The sequence below is a fragment of the Aethina tumida genome, chromosome 3, assembly GCF_024364675.1.
Source record: "Aethina tumida isolate Nest 87 chromosome 3, icAetTumi1.1, whole genome shotgun sequence".
NCBI classification, from domain to species: Eukaryota; Metazoa; Arthropoda; class Insecta; order Coleoptera; family Nitidulidae; genus Aethina; species Aethina tumida.
This window is the reverse complement of record NC_065437.1, coordinates 31,504,577-31,523,979: the sequence shown is the minus strand read 5'-3', so window position 1 is coordinate 31,523,979 and position 19,403 is coordinate 31,504,577. Positions and strand designations below refer to the sequence as shown.

The 19,403-nt window shown below is 31.1% G+C and overlaps 1 protein-coding gene and 2 non-coding genes across 3 annotated transcripts in view; all 3 read left to right on the top strand.

Moving 5' to 3' along the window:
• The window catches only part of LOC109601811 (phorbol ester/diacylglycerol-binding protein unc-13), a 66,226-nt gene that overhangs the window by 206 nt on the left and 46,617 nt on the right, over positions 1–19,403 (top strand). The gene's annotated exons all lie outside the window — the stretch shown is intronic.
• Positions 12,792–12,863, top strand: Trnam-cau (transfer RNA methionine (anticodon CAU)). Its single transcript has one exon. It is a non-coding gene; the product is annotated as a tRNA-Met (tRNA).
• Trnam-cau (transfer RNA methionine (anticodon CAU)) lies at positions 14,379–14,450 on the top strand. The gene has a single exon. It is a non-coding gene; the product is annotated as a tRNA-Met (tRNA).

Sequence of the window (19,403 nt, the reverse complement as noted above, 5' to 3'; positions counted from 1 at the left end):
TTAGTTTGTTGTTGCCTCAGGCCGTTTCGGCTTGAGGACCTACTTCTTCTGCCAGAAGGGCCGTCGTGTGTTTGATCTGTCTTCGGATCGGGTTGAACACATTGCCATGCTGTAACTGTTGTTTTTACGCACTCCAATCAATATTGTTATCAAAGCATGTGTTGCATCTATTTCTTTCTAGTTCGAAACTATAATGTGACACCCTGTACTATTATTTTTTCTATCGAACTCTATTTTATTTTATGAATATATCCCCTATAGCTAGATTCTATTAAAAGTAAAGGAAAAAATGGAATTTAAGGATATTAGGTTATGAAAGCTGCATCTACAGGCACAAATTTTTAAGATTTTCCCTTTGTTAATATATTATTATTATTTACACAAAAAGTTACAGTCTAAATTATTAAACATTCTTTTTTTTATTTAATTCTATGTCAAATGTGAATAATTGAAATGGAAATGTTGAACATTGCACGTTTTTAATATTGTAGGTAGTATAGAAGTAATCATAAATGACAAAAGGACGCAACCGACTTCTAGAATAAATTATTTATACGCTCACTTCACCCTTCTTTTGTATCCTTTGTATCCTTAGTTTACTTTCTGGTTTAGAATCAAATATTAATATCTAACGTCGGGAACGACAAATTTTTCTTCGGATTATCAAATTTATTTGCTACATTATTAATAGATGTTGATAAATTACTGCAATCAACATCATTTTAGGACTCCTACACTTTTTGATATGATCACTAAAGAATATGATTTAATTATGCTAAACATAACTTCATAGCTTAAAGAAAAGTATTTTACATATTTTATGTCAAACAATTCAATATCTGTCAAGAATATAAGTGGTATTTGAGAACATTCACCTACAGATATAAAGAATATTCTATTTCATCTTTACAGTTGCAAAATATAATGTAAATTTATGCCACAAACTGAAATAAATATGGGTGTCTTAATACTAAAATTTTTATATTTTCCATCACTATCGATTTATTGCTTTACTACATAATTATTAATAGGTCAGTAATTTTAACTTAGGTCAGTTACTCCTGATCAGACACAATGAAAAGTATACACAGTGTATAATACTTTAATTTTTTTAAGTGTGGAATAACATACATAGCTTATGGAGCTTAAGATGTCATAGGTCAGTTGTTCCTTCCGGCAGATTTGATTTGAAAAGCTGCTTTGAAAGTCTAAACGTTTACTTAACGTCGACTCCTATACTCTTCTTACCTAGTTTGTCTTTCCAGTCATCCCCTTTTGTTTTTTCTTATCCGGTCGATAGACACGTTTATCAAAACCTTACGCCGGAAACTTTTAAATTAACTTTTCGCAGAACTGAAGTTAACGATATAGGCTGTAAAAAGTTTAATCGCTTCCAAACTATAGCTTTGTTGTAAGTAAATATTTTTGGCCTTTCAAACACTGTCAATTTCATATTGATTATCGAGTGTTTAAAAGTAACCGTTTTTAATGAAAGTTATAAAATACCCGGGAAGTTTAGACGCAAGAGTTATTAAGCTTTCAACTTGTCAGACCGTTTATAGTAAAATAATTTTATGAAAGGTAGGAAACAATTTCAAACCTTGTGTGCCGTTGGGTATAATTTGTTACACGTACGTACGTTTCAACAACAATGTGAGAACACAATGAAAATAAAAATAATATCGTTTAATTATCATTTATCTACGTTCATTGCATTATTTTGTTTATTTACAATATATATGATTATCTGTCGGAACAGTGTACAGCGGATTTCGCGTATCAAAATTGTAGGAAACACATGGTTTGATAACAGTATCGATTCGTCGTGAACGAAAATAGCATGACTCGAATAAAAGTCCAACAATAATATGTAGGTTATGAGATCAAATTGTTAATATGGCTCGGCATCTAAAATTGGCATTTTGCATGCATTCCTTAATTAGTTAACATTTCCATTACGTCTGTTCATATTTTCTTGAATAATTTATTGTTTCAAAAGGCATTTATTGACCTAAAATTTTGCCGTGTCTGTAAAATAAACAGTGCTTCCACTGTATTCGGTAACAAGAGAAAAGTACAAAAGCACGACACGAAAATCACTGAAAAGGCGCAATACACGTTACGGCAATTTGTTAGGATTAAAGTTTTAATAACCCGAATACTTTTTGCGCGTGAAGTCTGTGAAAAGTACGTGCTTTGATAATATTATCGATCCCTTAAAGAAAGTAGCAAGTACATTAGCATACCTTTATGGGTTTATTATCCTTTTTCTAATACGAGGACAACATAATTTTATTCAATAGAATGAACTCCTTTTCAATTTTTACACCAAAATGATGGAATACAATCACATTATTTTTAGATCTTCATTTGCATAATTTCAAATGCACATACATATTGAGAGGATATATGTCTGTCTCCCCATAATGTATTCTTTCACTCAATCTATGTGAATGAACAAGTATGACGTCAGACCCATTTAATGTATAGTGTGGTGGAATATCCGTTTTGAAATAGTGCCAAACTGACTTTAAACTTGAACTAGAAACAGAGCCGAGGGTTAGAAACAGCAAGGTCTGAATTGCAAACACAAAACAATTTCAATTTAGATTCCCACAGTTTTTGTACATTTGAATCTTGATCGATAGTAGACGATCAGGCTAAAAATTAAAAAGTTCTTGAATGGATTGTAAAGATAATACTTGACTTAAATTGATGATGTCTAGTAAACTGTTAAATTATGTTTCATTAACAGGTTAATTAAGTTCTTTTATAAATATTAATGACAAAGTAAATAAATCAAAAGACTAGACAACCTCAAAATGAATTTGTACCAACTATTTACTCCTAAATCGTTTACACCGACGAGAATAAATTATATGAAAATCGATTTCTAAAATTAAATGTCGGTAATATTAACTGCTGTAATTTTAGCATCCATGGGCAACATTCTTAATATTAATATGTTGAATTATATTACAATTTTAAACAGATTCGAACTATTATAGGGATAAAATATTAATGTTAATCGGAACCTATTTCAATTTAACTAAAGATCGTTTTATAAATCTTTATTAATTATAAGGCACAATTCGCCTACAATTTAATTATTATATTATAGATTTTTAGAGGATACTATATTGTTATACTAATGGTATGAAATACACTAGTCTAACAAATTAACGCACCATAACGATAATAATTGATCAGTACTAAATATTTTTGAAAATAGAAATTATAAATATATAAACTGTTAGTATTTTTTTCATAAAAATGGGTTTCCTTTCGAATAATTTAAACATAAAACTATTATAATTTAATTCTAAACAAATGAAAAATTAATAAGTCTCGATTTTTATATGAATTTATGAATTTTATTTAATATTGGGTATTTCTACCTCTATTTCGAATTATAGTTATGAATTTCTTCATATTCAAAATCAGCGTTCGAATTTCGTTTTGATCAAGATGATCCCAAATTTTGACTAGATTCCTTAAAATCCTTGAAACGATTTGAATCACTCTTCAATCGTCTCCCAAGCATGTCTCAGATTTGTTCGATAGGGTTAAGGTCTGAACTGCGGACTAGCCAGGCCGTAATACCAATTCCGTCGGAAACAACATAATTTTGGACCACATGAAGAATGTGTAGTTGCATATTATCCTGCTTTTGTAAAAGAATTGGATCAATATATGGAACATATCCTTCAACAATATCCAAAATATAATACCTAGCATAAGAGTGCTATAATTTAATAAACGTACTGCTAACAAAATACCTTCCACACTATAATTACGCCTCCATCAAATAAGGTGGTATTCAGTAAGTTATATTGGGCATATCTCTCACTTGACCGTCGAAATACATGAATTCGTCTCTATTTTGTGGTTACAAACCATTATTCTAAAGTTGAAGACCTCATGAAACGATCTTGGTCTGGCAAGGTCGCCAGTCTTCACTGTTGTGAACATTCTTGAAATTGATCTATGAGACACACCAAACATTTTCGCCGTCCTGCGGTTAGTCCAACCTTCTTCCTCTAACACTAATAAAATATTTTGAGCATATTCATTAAGGGTTAATTGTATAGATGTTTAGATATATGATTTAGTTCTAACGAAACGACAATATCTTAACCACTATTACTATATATTCGACATAAAACTAAAATTTTTATTTTAATAAAAACCAATTTGCAATTTACATTGATAGGATTTTTTATATTAATATTAATAGGAGGTGCGTTTATTTCTTGGATCAGTGAGATTTACACGATAAAATCCAATGGTGCAATAATAAATATATATATATATATATATATATATATATATATATATATATATATATATATATATATATATATATATATATATATGAAGTTTCCATAACCCATTTTTGCATTTGCAATGTACGAATTTTAACAGTTGAATGCTCTTATGTTGTTTATGAAAACTCCTGCGCCACGACTCTCCCAACTTCCGAACACAAGTGCTCTTTATTATGTCTGTTTAAGCGCCTTGGAAACTATTTCAGTTCATGATAGATGGTAAAGTAGTTTTTTTATTCTGTAATTAATTATCAAGAATTATTTTATTACATTCTAGATGAATTTAATATTGGGTGGATGCGCCGGTACGCTATTGATATATTAATTTGCAGTTCTCTAACCAACATTAGCTTTACACTGCTGAGAATTGTTTGTGTCTCAAATTAATTGATTACGTCTACTACATTTCAGAATAGGTGCAATGATTTGAGGGACAGATACATATTATAAGAGATGCTGCTGCTCAGCACAACAGGTCAGTTTACACATTTTAGAACAGTTTATTTAGAAAACTTATTAGTTTATTTAGTTTAGGCAACCACAGTTCAAGAATGTCATGCTTATTAAAACGTTTTGTTAATAAATATAAGAGTTTCACGTTTCACACTAGGTGATTAGGAATTTTTACAATGTAGTTAGCACTAATATTAATTTTAGTCAAACCTAAATATGATCAGAAACATTAAAATTACCATGCTTGTTGTTTTCAACAGATTGGTCTAGATATTTTGCGGAGCGTAAAAGTTAAACAACGTGAATTTATGACTAAATGTCAATTATATGCTTGTGACAGGTCGGGATTAATTAATAATCGATAGGGCCCCGCATGTAACTTTTATGTCGTCACAGCCCCAGTTATTTCATAATCCGTTTCCGTCCGAAGGTTTTATCTCTTCAATTTATATGGTCAGTAACTTAACTTGCCTTTTTATATTCAAGAAGTAAAGTAGATATTGAACTGATTCCATACTGTCTGGCCAACATGGCAAAAGTTCAAGTACGAAATGTTTTACTTTCGACTAAATCGAAGCTAAATTATGAGACGCCAGATTAGTTCTCTCAACATAATCTGTTTGTAGTGTGAGTGCGAGTTGCCTGTGGTGGGTTGTCTTTAATCATAAGTGTTAAACCGTGAGGCAATACCATTATTAAACTTCATAAATGTAACGACGAACCCGGCAAAGAAGGGTGAAACCCAGTGTGCGGTGTCAGGGGGAAGAAAAGGTGGCTAACAACTTTTGTGATAAAACCACCGTATGCCCCGTTTCCTCTAAATGGTTAAACAGCATTTCAGATCCCGAGGAATAAACTCTGACGCGAAATGTACCAGTCGTGTTTTATTTTCACTTCAGATAACACAATCTAGACGTTCCTGTTTTGCTACTTTACATCCCGGAATCTTCTAACATGCAACAAATACGCTTTGTGCCGTGTCTTTCTGAATGTCTTACACATCCATGAAAAACTCAATATTTACGAGATGACTACGTTCGAAATTAGCCGCAGACGAGACCGAAACGATTGAAAACATGTTTTTTTGCATACACTTATGTCATACATCTAAAAACACTTACTCGTCTTCTACGTCTTCGACCTTTGTAAATTCATGTTAAATATTATCCTGGCTTTGTTAATTAAATGACTGTATTCCAGACATGTAGTCTGCCAAAGACCTAATTAGGCACGTAAGTCACTGAGACCTTAGACCAATATTAATTATTATATTAATAAAGCTATAATCGAATTTGTTTGTAACGAGCTATTTATCTCAATATGATTATTACTCCAGATGACGCATTTCATCATATTGATGTATATATGAACTAAATATTATTTTTATTGAATCATATAGGAAATATATTTTATTATTTACTGATTATAATTAACTTTATATTTAATAAATAAATAATTGTTTTATATTAATTGATTTAGAGGACCTTAGATACATTATAATAAATGTAAAATTCCAATATACATACATTTTATTTTATATGAAAGTATTCACGAGGGAGCCATAGGGTGGGTTTCAACGAGAAAGAATTAAATTGATGAATATTCTGCCTTTGTAAAATATATTTTTTTCTCTTGTTCCTCAACCTACGTATTTAAATTTTAGGCCTGTGTTTTTAAGTGGTTCAACAATTTTTTAACTGGCTTATTGCATTTAAATTACCTTATTCAATTATTAATGTCAAAAATAATATGTGTTATAGATGCCGTAGTGCCGATGCGTCAATAGTAATTAATTTTAGAGGTGATTAAAATCAGTCGCACTGCAAATGTAATTAAAACAATGTGATTGTTCAAATCTCAAAACAGGCAAATTCTGACCTGCAAATATTATAGCAATATTGAAGCGCCTAATGGAAGCGAGTAACGGTTTATTTAGACGTATCAAATTCGGATTCCGTTCCATCAATATTATGGGAATGAATTCCCGTATCCATCAAGTGCATTAGGTATCTCCATACTGTCATTTCCTCCACGAGTTCGCTAAGTTTCTTGTGACACGTTGATTCCGCTTGATAAAGGGTGTAGTTACACGACTCCCTCGCCCAGATTGCCGTCGTTCTCGCTTTAATTTAGAAATTCATCAGCAATATTTTGAGGTAAATATTTTGAAATCCTCAAAAAAAAAGAGAAACAGTTTACATTTTTGCGTTGTAATCATTCAGGGATGAAAATTTGTTTTTAATTTTATACACCGGACGTACAATTTTGTAAATACGTGTGACATTTTTTTGCTGAAATATTCGAACTACAAAATAGTGTGTGTAGATATTATTTCAACATTATTTTTAAAAATTCGTTCATTTTTTGTTTACTGATATACTATATACTCGTATGTTCCTCCATTTTATTATTATCACTTTGTAATTTTGTGTTTAACTGCTAAAAACTATTATTGTTAAAAAATTTGTCCGAACTGGAAATTCTATTTTTTAACAAAATAAATTCGACATATGTTGCTATACTGTGTATCTTTTGATGAGGGTAATTTGAATTTTCTAGATTAAAGAAATAGTTTAAATTTTTTCAGTGTTTAATTTCAACCAGTAATATTATATGAATTATTGCAGCTACAGACAGTTAGTATTTTAAATTTATTTATTTTTTCATATTTAATATACTTAAAATAATAACATTCCATTTTTTGTAAATCGCCAAAAAGTGCATTTTATAGTGATAAATTCATTTTTTTGTTTATTTTTATTTAACTATTGTTTTGTATCGAAATATGCCTCAAAGAAGGCTTTCTTTCAATGATTTTGTCGCTCTAATTGCAATTTTCGTACGTGGCGATCTGAGTTAACAACGAATAGCTAAATGTATTAATGTCTCACAAAGTATAATAAATCGCACTTGAAATTATTATTGACAAATTGATTATGGTGGTGGCCGGTAAAGAGCGTCGATCAGAAGAGGACCTTTTTCTGATTATTTCTGCTAGGCGAAATCGTATCACGTTAGAATTACTGTAAGTTTGTCTGCACTAAGAAGAAGGTTTCATGAAGCTGGTTTTACATTCAGAATATGTTTTCGGCACTTTCCGTTAAATAGGAAGCATTGGGTTGCCCGCAGGACTTAGGACAATCCACCTATGGATAGCAGCCCAATGGTACAGTGTATTCAAATAAGGTACATACAGAATGAAGTAAACAATAACCATCCCATATTCACGCACAGTGCTCGTGATTGTTGACAGGTCCGAATTAAAACAAAAGATATAAGTAATATTCTTTTGGACTAATAATAATTATAGAACGGGTTACACATTTTGTTATTACAAATATTAATTCGGTAAATCAAAGTTTTTTTCAACGACTCGTTACAACAGGTTAAAGCGAACGATTCTACACACAAGATATCATTTTATATTAATTCTATATCAATTTTTATTCAACTAATGTAATTTATCACACATAATACGCACCAAACCAGCATAATCTGGAGACGAGTTATCTGGAGAAAACTTATTTTGATACTATATTTGTTGCAATATAATAATATTGGCATACTGATTTTTAAAATAAGTTAAATTGTCCCCTTCAAAAGACGCCCACCGTATAATAAAATCTTACTATTTCGTACAACTTATAAAATAAATTTTAACTAACCTGTTAAACAAGAATCTTGTAGAAGCGTATCAAATGAGACCATAAAAAATAATATTCTATACAGAAACGGAAAATAGGCCATTACTAGAAGAGATAGACGATGGTTGTAATATTTTTCGCATATGAGGTTATTAGCGAAAACATTCTCAGGCTGTTTGCAAATATAAATCAGTTTCCTAGGTGCATTTAAATTGAAATTTTCCTCGCTCGAAATAACAGTTTGATTGTAGTTGAGTACACCAAAGATAAACATTTTATATGGACAGGTAAAATCGATATATGTATAGATTTCCTGCTGCAGTTGCCAATCTTTCTTACAGCAAAACGTGATCAGAAGTTTGAGCGTCTATATAAGATCCCACCAGTTATATCCATTATAATTCTAGTTCAGTGTAATAAAATATAATGCTGTTTCGGTGACTTCTCATGACTATGTTATTGAAAATTAAATGTGCCACGTTGAAATAATTCTGAAGTTAGCTTCTTTTCCGGGGGACAATGTTTCAAAGCTTTGTTTAATCCGGGGATTAAATAATGTTGGGACAAAATATATAATTTCACGGTCCCACCTAATTATTATTTCTCGAAACTAGAAACTTGCGACCCTTGTATTCGTTTACAGAAAACCAAAACCACCGAAAAAACTGGTAAATTTTCCTCTAAATTTGTGTAGCGATATTATTTACAATTTAACTTAATTGACTGTTGAAAATTAGGCACTTTCTTGTTGAGTAAGATTTTAACTCGTAGTCTGTTAAATAATAAATCGGCTGCGGAATTCGAGCTGCGTATTTATCTCTTTACCCTAGCCGCACGTTATCCATTACCTTCTAACCGTTTCAAGCTTAATGCTTTAGCTCATTTTAATCAGATACTACCATAAAACATTCTATCTCCTGAATTATGAATGCGAGCTTTCCTAAACTAATGCCTCGGTTTTATACTCTTTCATTTTCCAACGATGCTTTGTTGTTTTATTGTGGCACGTTTAACTTTATACAAAATAGAAAAGCCATTCTATGATAAAAACTAGTTATAGTTATGTTGCGCTCAAACTTAAACAGCCTGGAGTGTAAAATACATTGCCAAATGTTCTTGATTATCATAATGGAGCAGCGGCACAAAATAGGCAATTAACAATTTTAAAGGATAATTAATATTGCCATAATTCAACTTACATGACGTGTTAAAGAAGTCGCAACGATGCTGGATAGCATTGCGGTTGGCTGATGATGTCAGCAGATACATTATTATATCTAACGTTGCGTGTAGTGGTTGCACCGTGAAGTTTCCTTCCGACGCAGCTGATACATTTGGAGACGTACAGCAACCGTAATGTAATAGAATCGAATCGAGATTGCATTTGATTGGCTGCTTATGTCAGAATTGCCGCATTCATCTCCTAAATTGTAATAACGGCTACGTGTAATACATGATTGCCTCGCTGTGCATTCTGTGATCTGAACTTGATAGATGCATCAGATTAGAACACATTGTGCATGTTTGCATTGTGATATGCGCCCGAGCCATTAATAAATTGATTGGCAAATTGAAAATACTGGGAAACATGAAGAAATATCAACCCAATGACGTCGCCGATGCGTCAATTGAATGAAGCATCGCTCAGTGAGCCTAAATCAAACAGTTGATAATCCGGAATTATCGGTTACAAAGATGCTTGTGTCTCAAGCTGTTGATGTCTGGCGGGAACTTGTCTGTTTCGAATGTTGACACGATCACTTCACGCAATTCTAAAATGTAACGCCTACATTTAATCTTCAAATTTAACAGTTGGTAAATTGGTGACTAACTTCAATTACACTTAATCCTTATGCTGTTTTTGTTATTCACGTTCATCCGGAGATCTTCGTCGGTTTCTTAAATATATCTCTTGCCCGGGGGAAACTGTATGACCTCCGAGATTTAAAACGACTAACATAAATGTATTCATATCATTTTCATGTGTATACAAGCGATGCATACCATGAATATATTTCGGGTAATATCGATCGGTGAGAAAACACTGTATAACGCTTAAAGCCAATTTCATCAGGACAAAACATACAATTTATTCACTCTAAGACAACATATTCGTTGTTATGTCTTGTATCATAAAACCATATGTGTATTTCCAGTGTAATAAACACGTATAATAATAACACGTGAAATAAAATATAACAAAAAAAGATAATCATAAAATGAATGGCAATTTACTGGCGCTGTAACAACGTAAAAGCCCTCGTGAAGGAGATTTCGTGTTTATTTTTCGTGTGGGCAATTGTTCGGTATACATTACTAGTTAATTGAATTACTATGTAATATTTTACTTGGTGATTCTTAACTCGTTACATACGAAACTCTATCAAGATAGGTAACCGGAGTAACTAATGCATTAAAGTTTTGTTTATTTTATCGGTAATAAGATCTACTCTTATAAACACAATATGCCCTTTATTTCAGAAGTATTGTTAATTTTAAATAAAAGCGAATATACATGTTAGATTACTAGTTGATTTTGTCTAGACCACAGATTTCTGAACCGATTCATAAAAATCACACAACTACTTGACTATTCAATTCTTTGAAAATTATACGTTATCGATTTCGTAAGTTAGCTGGTAAAGGGCATTCATAAAATGTCAGATTCTAGTTTAACACGCTATGATGTACAACATATCGTCTGCATATGATTTCCCGTTGCATCCAGGAGTCTGACCGAACCATATTTCACTGGAATATCTATTATGAATTTGATTTATCCATTGATAAGCCACAATGTTCAACGGCCGTAATGTGCATTTATATTAATTTTAACTGAACTGAGCTTTTGTTACAACGTACATTTCACAATTATTTTTAAACACTATTACAATACAATAACATCATGTCTCAATTTAAATAAAAACTTTAGACTCATCAATCATCTAGGACAATCTCGTTACGAATGTGTGATAAACCATTTTTTTTCGTGCAAAATAAATACGTCTGGGAGTTATCCACGATGATTGTCTGCTCTTCATTCTGCTTGGAAACCGAATAAATTGCCAAAGCAATTTGTTAGTTTTATCTTTGAATGCGACAATTAAATGAAAGAAAACAATTATTGCGCTTGGAACGGTACCATTTCTGTAAGGAGGCATTAATGAAATTACGCGTTTTCGGCAAAAATGAGGCCATTATTAATCATTTGATGTTTTTTTAACTTTTACGGCATGAATTAAACTTGATAAAATGAAAAAACCGACTGAAAAAGTGTATTACATTTATCATAAATGGCCTATTTAAATTGTTGGCCCTTTATACTTTTTCATTGATTGTTGTTTTTGTACTAAATGTAGCAATAGTAGAATTTTTACATAAGAAAATAACAGAGAACTGCTGTGAATATAAGATAATTCAAAATGAAATGTAAGTAAAAATACTGTCATGTCATTTTCGTATATGATGGACAGTGTATTTTCTTGAGCTTATATTCTAATCTTTTAAAATAACACAGGAATTTAAATACTAAAAGTGGATCCGCCTATGAAGAAAATTTAGGTTACTTTATTAGAACAAAATATTTAGATTTATGTACTTATATTTAAACAAAAAGTTCCAGATTTACATGTAGTTAGGCATAGTTTAGCTCTACACAATGTTTTATTTATGTAAAATATTTGGGGTTTTAGGGATGTACATAATAATGGACCCAGGTAAATTTTATAATATAAAAGGAGACGTACAATAAGAAGTATACTAGCTCATTGACTTCATCATTTACTAATATCTTCGTAATTTCAACCTTAAAAATCAGAGATTTGATAATTATAAACACCGTCATACATATTCAACTTAGGTCCAACACGTATGCAATTTTTATAGTTGTGTTTCTTTTTACATCATATCAAATTAATGGACATCTATTTATCTCTTTCTTATAAGGATATTTAAAAACAATTGGTTTGTTAATATTTTAAAATATTTTTTAGAATATAATTTTGATTTTGGCGTACCAGAGACCCACTTATTTCCACACTTACTGTTTTCAAAGTCAGGTATTACGTTTATTCAATTTTGACATTCTACGCAACTAAGACTTTCAGAGAGAGATAACAATATCAGTGAATAGAAACTTCATTGTGACATAAAAGAGACGGAGATAAAAAAGTGGAAGTCTGGGATGGGATAACATACCCAAGATTACACGATATTTCAGTATCTTTCCTTACCAAATCTTTGTTAAAATTCAATTTGTAGTCGTTGTTGAAATAATAATAATCACATTAAAAACTGTATTGGTAAAAAAGGAGTGAAGATCTGGGAGACTGCCGTACGAGGATAACACGTGCCAATATAGGCAAGGAGCAGAGTGGCGCAGTGGAAGCGTGCTGGGCCCATAACCCAGAGGTCCGTGGATCGAAACCACGCTCTGCTATGACTTTTTTATTTCCATGTTCTACGCTGGATTTATAAATTCGACGTTCACGTCCGCGTTCGCGCTGACGGTAAGTTCCGCGCTGGCTACGAAAGTACGAAAGAGTTTATAAAAGTGTAAACCATCTCGAACGGTTAACATAAAACGCCAACGTCGAGTTTATAAATGCAGCGATAGTTCAACATTGTACGCCGACGCGGACGCGAACGCCAACGTCGAGTTTATAAATCCAGCGTAAACAACGTTGGCGTTCGAGATGGTTCAAGTCGAATTGTCCGCCGTTCGACGTTCGTAGCCCGGCGTAGTCGCAACACGAAATAATTTCTGTTGAGTCGTTCTTTTTATTGAAATTATATTTAGGTAATCGGTTTAAGAATTAAAAAATAAGTGCTCTTTAGTGTGATAGTATTAATATTAGGGTGTCTCAAAATTAAAGTTATTCTTTAATTAACCTTCAAATTTTTAATTTTAACTTATGTTGAATTACTGAAAATATATTACTAATACTTAGATAAACCGATGGTGATATTTTTTATACACAGTCATCATTCCTAAGAAATTTACTAATGAATTAATTAATTTTACTTTTTATCTGTTTTTACGATAAATATTAATATTAGAGTTAGATTAAATTAATTATTATTATTATTATTATTATTTAACAAAGGCTTAAATTTTTGCATTAATAATTATTTATTATTATATTAACGAATTATATTGATTTCTGAATATTTATGATCCGTTATTTATAACAACTCCGGTTTTTCTGAATATGATGCGAACTGCTGAAAAATGGCTTAAATTTTCGCTTCACTGTAAAGTTGCAATGTTCATACTACATCTATGTCCGAGGCAAATAGACCCCGGAGTAATATTAATAGAAATGCCAATACATCAGTAAATTCGCCAATTTATCACATGAGAGGTAATCAGTATTAACCTTAACGACGCCCATTTTCGAAACCCAAAGTCTTGTTAAAATATTTATTAAACTAAGAACAAAAGATGAATAAAGTATTACTAAAATTATTCAAAGTTGATAAAACTCCATCGGTTATTTGGTCTCAATTCAAGTAAATATTTATTTTGATCCGACGTTAATTATTAAAATGAAGCACTGCGCCGATGAATTTTAAAATAAGCCGGAACTTGAATAATTACGGTTGAAACAACTTCTGACTGGAATGATTTTAATAATGTAAATCGAGCCTTTCGTGTGGGGAACACCTCGTCCCCGTTTATAAATCGGAAGGAAAATGAACTATGGTATGAGTGGGTTCATTTAATCAATAGGTTTTATTTATAACATAATTCGGCTTTCCTGGTAAATGTAAAACGACAAATTTATTTTTGGTACGTCTATTTTTAACGAAGATAATTTACATGGTCTGCAATTAAGGATTTTATTCATTTTTATTTGGTTGTTGAGGATTAATTAAACGTTTTTAATATGGATATTTAGTTTGTATAAAGTAGGCTACTAAAAAAATGTGCAAGGGTGCATTTTAGCATAAGAGCAGAGTGGCGCAGTGGAAGCGTGCTGGGCCCATAACCCAGAGGTCCGTGGATCGAAACCACGCTCTGCTAGCAACTTTTTTAACAACTCCTTGATACCAGAACTAAAAGTCGATTAGACTTTCTACATCTTTCAACATTGTGCAATGATATGTATTTTATCAAAAGACAAATAAAGTATATTTTAGTTTAGTTTTTAGTTTCAACATTGTTGTTATTTATAAAATGGCGTATACAATTGTACATTGTATATTAGAAAGGGCTCCGCCGTAATTTTCCTAACAACGGTTAAAGATTTGATTTGATCGATTGTCATTAGTAACAGTTGAATGCAACTTTAACAAAAGCAACTTGTACACATAACAAAATTTCAATAAATATAAGCAATAAATGATGTCTCCTCAGATCCTTGCCATTCTACTGTTCATTAAAAGTTTGAAATCCAATACAGCGAACAGTTTGAAGTTATTTTAATTTCAGCCACGGATCCTCGTTTAAATTACTGGAAATCTGCATTTGCTGGTTTTTGGTTCTCTTAGAAAACAATTTTTCAGTTAAGTTGTGGTTGAAGTGTAAATTAATTTTCTTTCAGACAACTGTACGTCGAGTTCAAAAGAAGACTCAGGATATGTTCGTTCGTGTCGGAAATCGTAAATTTTATCACAGCAAATTAATTTAGCTTACGGCAGAATTTTTGAGTTTTTTTGATATTATGTTCGCATATTGGATTCGATTATTAAACGAATTTCGAATTACAGACGATATTTACCTACAGCATTTATGGGAACGAACGAGAAAATTCAATTACGTACTGGATTGAGCTCACTTGCGACTTCAGCATTTTATTTTTATTTGAAAGTACAAAACGCATACATCCTCTTATTGATTATTCGGTTGAATATATGCATTTTCTTTGTAAGAACTTTCGACCTGTTCTAAAGTGTGGGAGTTGAGGACCTTAAGAAAGCTCTCCCATTTTATTGAAACTCGAATACAATGGGAACACTTCATAAAGCAGAAACTTTCGAAAATGTAGAGAATTATTACACTTGTTAAGTATACTTTGTGAGTATTAAATCTCACAGCATTAAAGAGATTCTCGCTCCATTCTACAAATTATATTCGTCACAATTACGTGTATTTATGTAATATTTAACTTTAATAAACATTACTAATGTATTTAATTAAGTATATTTAAAATTTTATTTTAGTAATAAAACATTTTATTTTTGTTTTATTAGATATCTTACTCAACTTGAATACTGAAATATAAAACTTTAGTTAACATTAAAATCCTTTTTGCCATTTCCCATTACCTTTGGTATTTCTATAATGCATTGTTTATAGAAAATAAACTTGGCATCCAATAATGAAAATATATGTAAAATGTGTTTCCACCTCTACCTGGAGAAAATGCAGCTCTTTAAATTTAAAAAATTGCTTCTTTCTTATTGTTCTGAAATCTTTGGTCCAAATATCCTTACATTTGGTGTGTATTATCCTAAAATTCATACCTACAATTTAGTATAATAAACTTTTTCCTTATTATTATAGTGACGTAGATTATAGGCAATTCTCCTTGTAATGGTACCAACCAAGGAATCATTAGAAAAGAATTTTCAACCCAACTCTGAATGCGTAGAACTGAATAATAAAGGAAGATCATCAATAACAAATACAAATTAAATTAATAAATGTGATTTATTTATATCTTTTGTATCATCACATACTTATTTGTTCAAAATTGGCGTAATTAACATCTCGTAGTAGCTATGTACTACACTGATTTACTACGAACTATTAAGCTTGGAAATTTTGATTGACACAGCCTTTTTTGAGATATTTCAATTTTAGTGTCTATGCAAAGAATATAAACTTAAACTTAAAAAAATGTATTTAGATTTTTTTCATTATTAAACTATATATATATATATATATATATATATATATATATACATATATATATATATATATATATATATATATATATATATATATATACCCTCAAATTTTGATCACCTATTTTAGAAACACCTTATGTGTACTTAATACTTAATTTATGTCCACCAAAGTATCTAATCGTACAATAATTCAATTATTTAAACAGATTTCGAGTGCATCGGTTCGTCTTGTAAAAATTCGGAGCAATAATGAAAATTATTGTCCGCACTTGTCATAAGAGCAGAAGCAAATTGGATTGCGATGTTCAAACGGTTCTCTCATTTTCCCATTCTTCTTCAACCAGAATTTCTACTTTCGTAGTGTTAAACATCCGCGGGCCAATTTTTTACCACTTATCTAAAACAAGAACGCATAAAATGTCGCATAAAGAAACGTCTCGAGTGGATGGGATCTCGGTTTGAATTGGTCCGGCCGAACCTACTTACACTCCCTGAATTCGATTCGAGTTTGTCGCATAAATTTCGTGTAATTATATGAAATTTGTTTGGATTAAATTATTTCTTTAATTTTATTTTTAGGTGAATATTCAACTATCTACTCTTTCGACTGGCTTTGTTATTTCTAAAAAACGATTTTACTCGTATTAAATATTCCATCTGGTTATTTTTAACTCTTGTATTTATAGTGAAATTAACAATACAAATGAGACAGAATTATTTTTTAATAAACCGTGTTTAAATATAAGCTCTGTTAATGCTGCTGATGACCTACTGAGATATATTTTTATACTGCTACATTTGCATATTCAAAGCTTTTTTCTTAGTTTTATATATGACTACACTGTACTGATAATGTAAACTCTCTTAGCTGTTTGCAATTACTGCAGTGCATTTATTCCTTAAACGTGCCACAATGGTAAAATTTCTGAGCACTTTTTGTGATTATAACAAAGCTTAATGACGTTTCTTACACTGTTTTTACCGCATTTAATAATCATGCAAAAATTGTTATACATTTATTCATCTGTCTTAAAATATACTGGGTGCAAAAAAACTTAATACCTAGATATAATTGGTTTATTGCAATTTTTTCAGAAAAATATTAACATAATCAAAGTGTCAAAAGCTAATAATGGGTCGAACACCCTCTTTGAGTAAGACACTTATTGACGCGTCGTGGGTCGATCTAATGAGATTGTGGTATCTCAACAGGCGAACTAAATCTGACGTCTTAGTTTAATGAACAGTCCGTGGAAGACGCTGTAAATTCGTTAAGCGTCGCTCCATCTTATCCCACAAATGTTCGATTGGGGAAAGATATGGAAATCTGGGTGGCCAAGGTAGTAAATTCACGTGCGAGGCTTCTAGAATGTTTAATGTATTCCTGGCAGTATGTGGACGAGCATTGTCTTACTAAAATATTAGTCCGAGATCTCTTTTTACATAGAGAAGAAGATAAGGTTCTAAAAACATATAGTTGGGAAGTCCTATTTTGTCATATTAAAACTTAATGTGACTTGTTACCATAAACAGTAGCACCTCATATCATTAAACCCATAATATTGTGAACATGTTTCTCCACTCTTAATTCCGATGTCTATCGAAAATGAAGAGAAAAACAAAAACTATGTTTTCCTATTGACTTCAAATTTTTAAACATTTCTTATTTCAATAGATACTCGTATAGCAAATTTTTTAAAAGTATCTTAGTATGTTCTGGGTGTTTATTATCAATAAATAAATTTTTTTAGATAATTTAAATATTTAAGGTTTCCTAATAATATATATGGAAAGATCAAAGTAAGTATGGGTGGTAAGGGAGTTTTACAAAATTAATTAACGTTCTAAAAATATTAAGGTTTCTCAATTAATTTTTATTTACAAAAATAATTTGAATATATTAAAAATATAGTTTGATAAGATTGAGAAATGTGAACCTTCTGGCAATACTTGAAGTCAAAAGAACAAAAGTGACAATGATGAATGTGCTGATAAAAATCTATTTACCATAAATATACCGTGCATGTCAAACCTTATTTTCATGTATAGATTATTTTAAATTACTATTATTTGCATAAATATGAACCAACAATGTTTTCTTGAAGATAATAATAAATTATTATTTAACGCGTCTTTATTGAATGGAACTGTAAATTACAATACCGCAAACATATCATTCGTCCCATATACTTTAGTACGCTCCCGTATGTTTGATCTCATGTTTATACACGCTATTTTCGGCATTGTATCGGACATTGTGCTGCAAGTTTGAAAGGAAAACGGCACAAAGAGAACTGATAACTACTGTTTGATTTTGAATTTAGAAAATTCAATTTAGCTGGGGGCAGCCTATAATTTCTCTCTTTGAAATATGACAAGGAACGGATTGATTAATGTACTTGAAGAAAATCAACACAACATATTATGTATTGTGTGTTTACGTGGTTAATTTATAAATGCCATGATGCGGAAAAACTGCCAGATCGTCGATAAGCTTTATTTTAAAGTGAGGTGGAACTAATTAAAATTCTTTCGGATATTGTTAACAAAAGACATATGTTAACTAATTTGATTCCATTAAGATTAAACACAACCTAAAAATTATAAAATTAAAGGCGATGTTTTATTCAAATTAATCATGTCGATATTTTCAAAGCAAGATAAATTGCCTAATACGCGTCCTCTGGCATGTTTATCTTTCCTTTACAGAAGACGCCATTGTACAAGGAAATTTCATGTGAATATCAATTCGTATTAAAATACCCGATAAATTTAAATTTCCTGCGGGGTTCGCAGCGACTGATTTTCACGGGTTTCGTTTTAGTGACGCGAAATAAACGGGAGTTTGTTCGCTTTTCTTACGTGTTTCTTAAGCGACATCACAGGATTCGTAAATTTGTTTAAGTCGGCAGTATTGAGGGATGCCTCGAAGGTATGTGTAAGCGGGGAACCCTTTTCCCCGGAGTGTATAATATATTTTAGTAAATTGTCTTCGTTATTTTCTCTTGATTTACACAACTCACTTTAGATAATTTTAAATTAATTAATAGCTTGTAAGTACGTTTTTGAACAAACAATGTTTTTTAATTTTTATTGGAAGGAAGGCTTGAGAGTAAATTTATTT